General features: G+C 37.1%; 1 long non-coding RNA gene across 1 annotated transcript; it reads left to right on the forward strand.

The window, feature by feature from the left end:
- Positions 1-2,203: 2,203 nt before the first annotated feature.
- LOC311430728 lies at positions 2,204-6,041 on the forward strand. Its single transcript, XR_014688990.1, has 2 exons — positions 2,204-2,446; positions 5,332-6,041. It is a non-coding gene; the product is annotated as an uncharacterized lncRNA (long non-coding RNA).
- The last annotated feature ends 2,790 nt before the right edge of the window (positions 6,042-8,831 follow it).

The raw sequence follows: 8,831 nt of genomic DNA on the forward strand, positions 1-8,831 counted from the left end.
AGAAACTGAAATGCTCACAGCCACTGTGCCATTCCCTGTTAATTTCAGGAATTGGATGAAGGAAAAACAGATGTGACTGTTTCTTTATAAACAGACATCTTTTACCACTAAAATATATGAGTGGTTTCCTAAAATTTCATAGAAGTTTGCTCTTGATCAAAGCTAGCTGGGGTTTTAAAAATGGCATTAATTTATTTTTCCAGGATAATTTTTTATCTGTATTTCTTCATTACATTTGTTAAAACAAGTGTTTCAGATGTGGCATAGACTTTTAAGATTTATAACCAGGGAGCAGAATTTCTGTTTCTTCCAAACTGTTTTGCACAGAATAACTTTTATTTAAAAATTAATACAATTAAATTAGAAAGAATATGAAAATGAAATTAAATCATGTTTTCTACTAAGCTCCATGCAACTAAGAAAGTTGCAAGCAATTGCATATATTTTCTCTTATCTAATCCATTTCTATTCTATTCTTGATTGCTCCATGAAGACCATTCATCCCATTGGTGCTGTATCACATTCCTTTCATTCCAAAGGTTATTGTGGAACAGTAAAAAAAAAGAGATCACCGGCTTGAAGTTTGATTCTCAGTCATTTTTGCAACAAAACAGTACACCTAAGGGAGCCTTCCCAATATAAATTACAGCAAATTAAAGACCTGCATACACCACAGTAGGAACTGGCATCTCATAAACTTTACCAAATGCTACAGGACCATTTTCCTTTAGGCAAGTGTGAGGTCAAGCTGATGTCAGTTATTCTTAGACTGCAGCAGTATATTGGGTAGTGTTCATGGAGCCCTTGAAATTCCTCTTATTTTTTCTAGCTGCAGCCATCATCCTGAACAGTTCAGATGTAATACTAATGAGATAACACTGAGAAATAGATTGGAAAATATTCAGATTTTAATTTATTGAGACTATTTTAGTAGAAGGGTCAAAATATTGGAAAAAAAAAAAAAAAAAAAAAGTCCAGTGGTTGAAATTTTCAGGGAATTATGGTTTTGTAGATTGAGTCATTTACTAGAAATATTATTGGTTTCACTTGACTTCATTTTTATGATAGAGACAGCGTAAGTGGTAGAAAATAAAACTAGATGCTTTATTATTTTTTGTCTCCAAAAAATCAGTTTGGCCACTCCTGTTGCTGTTTGAGAGAAAACTTTCATTGTTATCACTGTAGAGTGACTTCACTGTGCTTTGTTCAGAGCTAGTGTATAATGAATATATGTTCAGCATGGTGAACAAAAAGAGTATGTACAGTGAAACAAGGTTAATTTTTCATATATATTGCAAAAGCCAACGCAATATTACTCTTTTAACTCAGGCAGTGATATTCCCTAAGCATTTCATTGTTAATATGTATAAAAATCAGTGGCTCTGACGTGTTTTTATTTTGCAACACTCACAATTTGTTATGACTATAAAATGTATAGTCAACAAATATTGTTAAAAAATAAATAAATAACTTCAGTTGAAGAGTTAAAAAACAGTAGATTTACAGTTGCTTAGGCAACTTTAATTTTGCTTCCTTCCAAGTCTGTCAGTGAATTGAATGTAGTGGGGAATCCTTTTGAAAAGGTAGGAGAAATTGGTCCCCTCTATTTTGGAGACAGTCTGCAGGGCATATAGTGAAAACTACTGTACATGCACTGCAACATGCATACCAGCCAATGGCAGGTGGAAATGGGATTATTGCAATGGGTGCTGGTTACGCATGCTGCATTCAGGTGAAACCTGTAAAAAAAACTCTTCCTTTCCCATTCCCTAGGGAACCTGGAGTGTTCTGCCTTGGACATTAGGAAAGAAAAACAAAACAAAACAAAACAAAAACAAAGCAAAAACAAACAAACAAACAAACAAACAAAAACATAAAAATTAAGTAAAGAGGCTCAGAATTCCTTGTAATGATAGAGACCAGTGCTGCTTCTGCTCCGTGTTGCCTGCTCCAGACAGAGGTATGGGCAATAGAAGCCTTGTTTTGGTTTCAGGAGATGAGCAACTCGAGGTTCAACTTATCTAACAGTTGCCGGGTGATTACTGCATAGTGATAGATGCCACATCAGCGTTAGTGTAAACACACAATATTTATGTGTTTCTTTATTCTTCTGACATGCAGTCAAAACGTGAAGAATAAAAATGTATATATATTTTAAGATGATGGATGTCTTTGCAAATTCAAAATCATTTTTTTTTTTCAGGCACCAGAATTCAATTCCTGTGTGTCACTCTTTGTCATGAGGAGCCGATCAAAGTCATAGAGTTCAGAGAGCCTTTTGAGGAACAGTTGCGTCTGGAGACCTAAAGAAAGATCATACCCTAAATGTGTTGTATCCTGTAAATAAACATTGCAAGTTATAGTTCACCTACTATGGACTGAAGAAACACGGTGGAGAAAAACTAATATTATTATCCTCATGCAAACTTAGAGAGTTGAAATACAGGTAATGACTGAATGTCTTGCCTCAAGTCACAGCAGAGCTAGAAATTAAGCTTCAGTGTCCTCAGTCTCCTTTCTGTCTCTTAAATATCCTGTCTTGCAGCAACATCATCCACTTACTTCTGCAGTAGTGATCAAAATTGACACACAGGGCCTGACAGGTCTACCTTCCTGAGGACTGATATTGTGCTGGTATACACAGGAGGAAAGATGGAACAGGTCGCTGACGTTCTGGGTGCTGAGAAAAGAGCTCAGTTTGAAAGCTTCAAAGGGGCTGTGAGGTGAAGAAAAACAGGAAAGTTTATACTCAGTAGCAGGAAGGGGGAGGAAACTTGGTTGATAAATACAAATTTAAGACATATTTAGAAGCTGGGTATGCAAGCTGAACTTTCCCTGGGGCTAATTGCCGTAATGGCATGTTAAATAAATCCTTTCTAAACTTGGCTGTAGCACAGGAATGTTGTTTAATAATGAAGTACTCATGGACAAATTCTCCAAAGTATTAGGCAGAAGCAGGCTTTTATTTAACATGAATTGTACTATATGCTTTTTTTCCTATCTACTTAGTGTGGCCATCACAAATCAGATCATTTTTTTTCTGTTAATCTCAGAGCTGCCTTCTCCTTATGCTGTCTTGGTTAACCATAAATATAACACCTGTTTTTTGTTTTGTTTTGTTTTGTTTTTGTATAGCTCCCTGACAGATACAGAAATGTTCTTTGTTTTTTTTTTTTTGTTTTTTTTTTTTTTTTTACTGAGCAGTTGGTAACTTGGGCCTTTCCTTTTCCATTATGCATGTGCTCGAGACAAGGCAAAGCTGCTGGGAAATGGAAAATATTTATGAAAGAGTAGTCTCTGTGGACAAGCCTCTTGAACAAGGGTATTCAGCTGATGAGTTAGAACAGCCTGTTCTAACGCTTAAATAGGAACGATAGCATTTCATACTGAGTAAATTTGAAAAAGGAAAAGAAAAAGAGAAGAAAAAGGAAAAGGAAAAGGAAAAGGAAAAGGAAAAGGAAAAGGAAAAGGAAAAGGAAAAGGAAAAGGAAAAGGAAAAGGAAAAGGAAAAGGAAAAGGAAAAGGAAAAGAATACATGTACAATACAACAACAATACAACAACAGAGGAGTAAAGTGTATTTCTAAAATTTAAAATGTTTAAGCCTGAGAGTTTCTCTCAGTCTATGTATATAGAAATAGCTAAATACAGTCATAGATTTCCTGTCACGCTTAGCATATGGGCAAGTGACTCTGAGAAGTAGTCCAAAGGTTCAAATGGTTGACTGCACTTGGAAAAATATTCCAGAATGTCAGCGAGGGGGTTAACACTTCAAGGAAAGGGATTTTCCCACTCTTCTCTGTGCTAATGTGGCCTCACCTTGAGTCCTGTGTGTAGTTTTGGGCACCACAACATAAGAAGGACATAAAACCATCCAAAGATGGTGAAGAGTCTGGAGGGGAAGAGCAGCTGAGGTCCCTTGGTTTGTCCAGCCCACACAGAGCAGCCTGAGGGGAGACCTCATGGTGGCCTGCAGCTCCCTCACGAGGGGAGTGGTTGGGCAGGTGCTGAGCTCTGCTCTCTGGGGACTGTGACAGGACCCTGGGACCCGAGGGAAAGGCATTGGAGCTGGGACAAGGAAGGGTCAGGCTGGGGGTTAGGGAAAGGTTCTGCACCAAGAGGGTGGTTGGTCACTGTAGCAGGCTGCCCAGGGCAGTGGTCATGGCACCGAGCCTGCCGGAGTTCAAGAAATATTTAGAAAATGCTCTCAGACACATGGCCTGATTTTTGGGTGGTCCTGTGAGGAACCAGGAGCTGCACTCAATGATCTTTGTGGGTCCCTTCCTACTCAGGATATTCTATGGTTCTTTGATTCTATGATTGACAGTTTCTGCACCAAGATAGGCTGGAAACATGTCAGTGTCATTCTTCTGGGGTATTTGGGGCATTTCTGCTTCTCATCCCATTAACAGGGACAAATAGATGACTGGAAGAATAGTAATAAAATTCTGGAATCTTTGAAAATGTTTCAGTTTTGAAGGAAATTAAAGGATTGATTGACTTAATGAGAAATCCATAGGTATGAGTTACAAAAACACTGTAGTGAAAGGAGGTTCTTCATACCCGATTAATCCCTATTCCCCATCTCTACTATAGCAAGTGTGCTGGTGTAAATTAATGGAGTCACTGTTTTGAATGGGTAGCACCTTTGTAGACTTTATAGGATTTAAGAAGGAAATCTGCTTTTGAAATGTAGCTTCACAACTACACATGATGTAATCACAGTGGCATAACCTTGCAAACCCATGTCTTTTTGTGTTCAGAGACTCCTTTTCTTCAAGTAAATATAAAGTAAAATTAGGAACATATATGTCCACTATCTGAAAAGATGTTTTATGTGTTTGATAGCTTTTCCCAAAAAGCATACACACCATTTTATTTTATTTTATTTTATTTTATTTTATTTTATTTTATTTTATTTTATTTTATTTTATTTTATTATTTTGATGAAACATTTCCTTCAAGTGTTTTCAAGAGAGAACAGAAATAAAAGTATATGATTCTTCTACGTCTTAGAATAATGTGCTTACATATTAGGGAATCTATTTGGTAGAAATCAATATCTTTTCATTTCATCTGGGGAAGAATAATATTAGACACTTGTTGGTTCTTGGCATTCTTAACACTCTGTTTGCAAAGGGAAACAAAAAATTTTACAGCTGCTTCCAAGAGAGCATATTATTAGATCTTAGTACTTAACTGCATTTCCTCACAAACATTGATTTGCTGTTGTTATTGTTATGACTGCATCCAGGTGGTCATATAGTTTGAAAGAAATATGCAATTAAATTGATATCACAAAATTATACTTGCTTTATTTATATCTGTCTAGGTCCTGGACTCAGTAGTAAGTCATTTGATTTTTCTTCAGAAATGGAAAACTCAATTTCCTCTTATGAACTCCTCTACTGTTAGAAACCATTGAGAGTGACAAAGCCTGAAACTTCTTCTAACCTAACGTCTTCACAGAGGGTGGCTCTTCTGGGTTTTCATCAGCTGCCCACAGCATGGGAGACATCCTATATTAAATTCCCTTGCATATCCCAGAAAAGTGCCGTAATCACCAGGCTTCGTTCGGAGTGGATTGGAGGACAAGAAGGAAGCACAAAGCACTGTCCCAGTCTAAATGTTCCTGTCAAACTGATTCACAATATAGCCCAGGAGTCTGGGCACCCCTCTGTGAGCTGGAGCCTTGGGTCCCTTGATGAGATGAGGTACAGCGAGGACTTAAGTCTTCCTACTCCCTGCCAGCAGGGGTTGTAGACAGGGGATAATTGTTTGTACATGTATTCTGACCAGAAATTCTTTCCACATTGAAACTGTATATACACTATTTTTGAGGGCTTTCTTTCACAAACTGATTTTTCTATTTTAAAAATGAATCCCTTTAAACATTCCCGGCCAGCTCCACAGTGTATCTGCTGAAGACATGACTACATACACATTTTTACTTCAATATTATTGTCTTTTTGTTGTTGTTGTTCTGTTGATGTTTTTTCTGTCTGATCCAATGTCACAATTAAAAAGACCATGTGATGCGAGTATTACAGTGTCTTACCTCATACATATATAGAGTGTGATTTTCAGAACATCACGTCCATGGTTTCACAGCTTCAGGCATGTGCAGAATTTTTGTTGTCCAGTTGAGTTTTTGTACAATTAGTCACTCCATACTTTTTTTACAGCTGTTACAGCAAGGGCATGAATCTTACTTTTCTCTAAATAATATCATGGATTTTAATTCAACAGTGGCAAGAATGTGACATTCCTTCTGCAAAATTTGTTCTTGCACATTAAAACTGATCACAGTCAGCAGAAAATAAGTCTGTTTTTCCAAGAAATAATCATTTAAGCCAGGTCTTAGCTATGTCATATTGGAATGACAACAGCCTACTCAGGTATATGTTTACTGCATGTTGTCTTGCCTGCTAATACAGGACATCTCCATTAACACTGAGGGGCAGTGGAAGCCCTTGCAGAATGAAACTCTATGTGAACTTATTTATTTCGTTCTTGCTGTGGGGATATCGCCTACTGATTGACTGTACCCTGTAGTGCCATGGCTGGACACCTGTCCATGAGTAGGGATAGGTTATACAGAACAGCTGGATTGGTCAAATCTTCAACCAGATGGGCAGTAAGTTTGATCACTGCTGCTTACTGGTCTGGGATCAAACTTGCAGGTAGCTGGAGTATGTCATGCTGCCTGGCAGGGCTTTAACTTGCAGATTTAACTTTACTCAGGAGAAAACTATGCCAGATTCTGGCCTTTGAAGATTTCGGTAAACTTCTTTTTCAGGAAAAAAAAAAAAAAAAAAAAAAAAAGGTTTCCAACTGGGATTTTTCATGAGTTGTCTGCTTTTCAAAGATCTTTATGAAAGGGGCTTAGTTAAGGGCATTGCTGGGGGAAACTAATTATAATTTTCAAATATGTTAGACTTAAATAAACATTTAATTAAAGTGAGACCAGCTCTTTCAGCCATTGCCTGTCTTCTCGTTTTTGTAGAGTTGAGGAGTTCTGGGGAATTCCTGATACTACATTTTTTTGACAGTGTCAGCAAATTCTTCAAACTAACCTTCAGTACTTCCTTTCTTTTCTCTTCCCTCCCTCCCAACTCCTTTTCTCAGAGACTTTAGCCTACTTTTTGTATCTTAATTTTCCATTTTTCCTCTAATTCTTGCAACCTCCAGTCTCCTTCTGACCTTTCCCTCCTTGCCCATTACTCCCTGATCCTTTCCCTACGCTTTTCTTTCCTAGTCTCTCTTTCCCCAGACCATCTGAAACTCACCCACAAGCAGGGTTATATCCCCAGTAGCCTCTCCCTAGAGAATGCCCTGAAACATTAGCTCTCAGCAGCTGGGAGCATATTCTTTCATCTCCTCCTTAATTTGCATCATCCTTCTCTAAATGTCTATCTGCTCTTGGTGGCAACAGACACTGTATCTGGGCTGGCAAGAAGCAGAATGAACAAGGAAGATGATTTTGTCACTTGTTGAACAGCTCTACATGGCTGTCAGGCAGCCAAAGGACATGGGGTAATAGAGGACCAGACCAGGCCCTTGGTTGGGGGGGTACCTCCTATGTGATGTGAAGCATAGAAAGATGTGTTCCTACTAAGATATCATAATGCTGTTTTTATGGAATTATCAGCATTATAACCATGATGAACCATGCAAGACTAGATGCTGAGTGTGAGTCTTTCAGTTATTAAAAAGTATATGTATCTTCAATAAAAACAAAGAGAAAATAGTCACACAAGGTTTTTCTTTCAAAAATCATCCAACTGATCCTAGTTTGCCCCAGGTTTAAAGTTCCCTCACCCTCCAATATAATTTAATTTCACATTGCCTTGCTTTTTCTTTGCCTTTTTTTTTTTTTTTTTTTTCCTCAAGGACTTCCAATGCTTAAGTGTGCTTTCTTGGTAAGACATGATTAAGGAGTATGATACTGCACTGAGATAAAATAAATGTAAACAGTATTTTCATCCCCATTTTGCAAAGGAACAAAGAAGGTATTGTGCAGTAGCCTGTGACACTGGCTGATATTGAACATGCATTAATACACTAAATTGTCACTATTTATGTATTTTTTATGTCTGCAACAATACAAGCAAACATAGCTGAGCAGATGTGTGCAGCAACTACACACACTTGCTAACTACAAACAAATAAACAAGGCATAACTTTAGCCATTCCTGTAGTTTTGTTAGAGTTATAGAATTACTGACAAAATAAAAAAATAATAATTAATAATTAAATAATAATTAAATCTGTGTAAAAAGCTCCAATTCTGTTCAAAAGACTGTGACCAAATTCTTATACACAACTCCCATGCAGGCTTTTGTTCAGACTTGTTCTTTTTCTCCATGATAAACATAAAACATGATTTCTCTTTTCTACTTTAAAATATAGGTGTTGACAATAAACTATTGTAAACTTTGCCTATCAACCTTAACTTTCTAACCTTTAAATATTGGATCTCATAAATGTAGTTTACCATTAATCTCAACATTCTCTGTTCTTTTACTGTAATCAAAGTCTTGGAGATACTTTGCTTTCAATCTGCAGGTGTTTTGTGAAGACCTATCACTTTGTCCACCTGTTGATTCATTCTCAAAAGCAGAAGGTCTTTTTAAATTTTCATAATGTAGAAAAGTTACTCCAGGAAGATTCAGCAGTCTGAGGATTCAGTGACAGTCTAAATTAATTTGGATCAAGCAAGGAAGTGTTTTCTGAGCACATCATGATAGCCAGCCTGCTTATAAATTCTGTTTCAGCTGGGAGCAGATTTTTAGTCTAGAGGCATTTCAACAGAAAAACAAAAAATAGATC

Source organism: Aythya ferina, assembly GCF_964211825.1.
Source record: "Aythya ferina genome assembly, chromosome: 2".
In the NCBI taxonomy this organism is placed as follows: domain Eukaryota; kingdom Metazoa; phylum Chordata; class Aves; order Anseriformes; family Anatidae; genus Aythya; species Aythya ferina.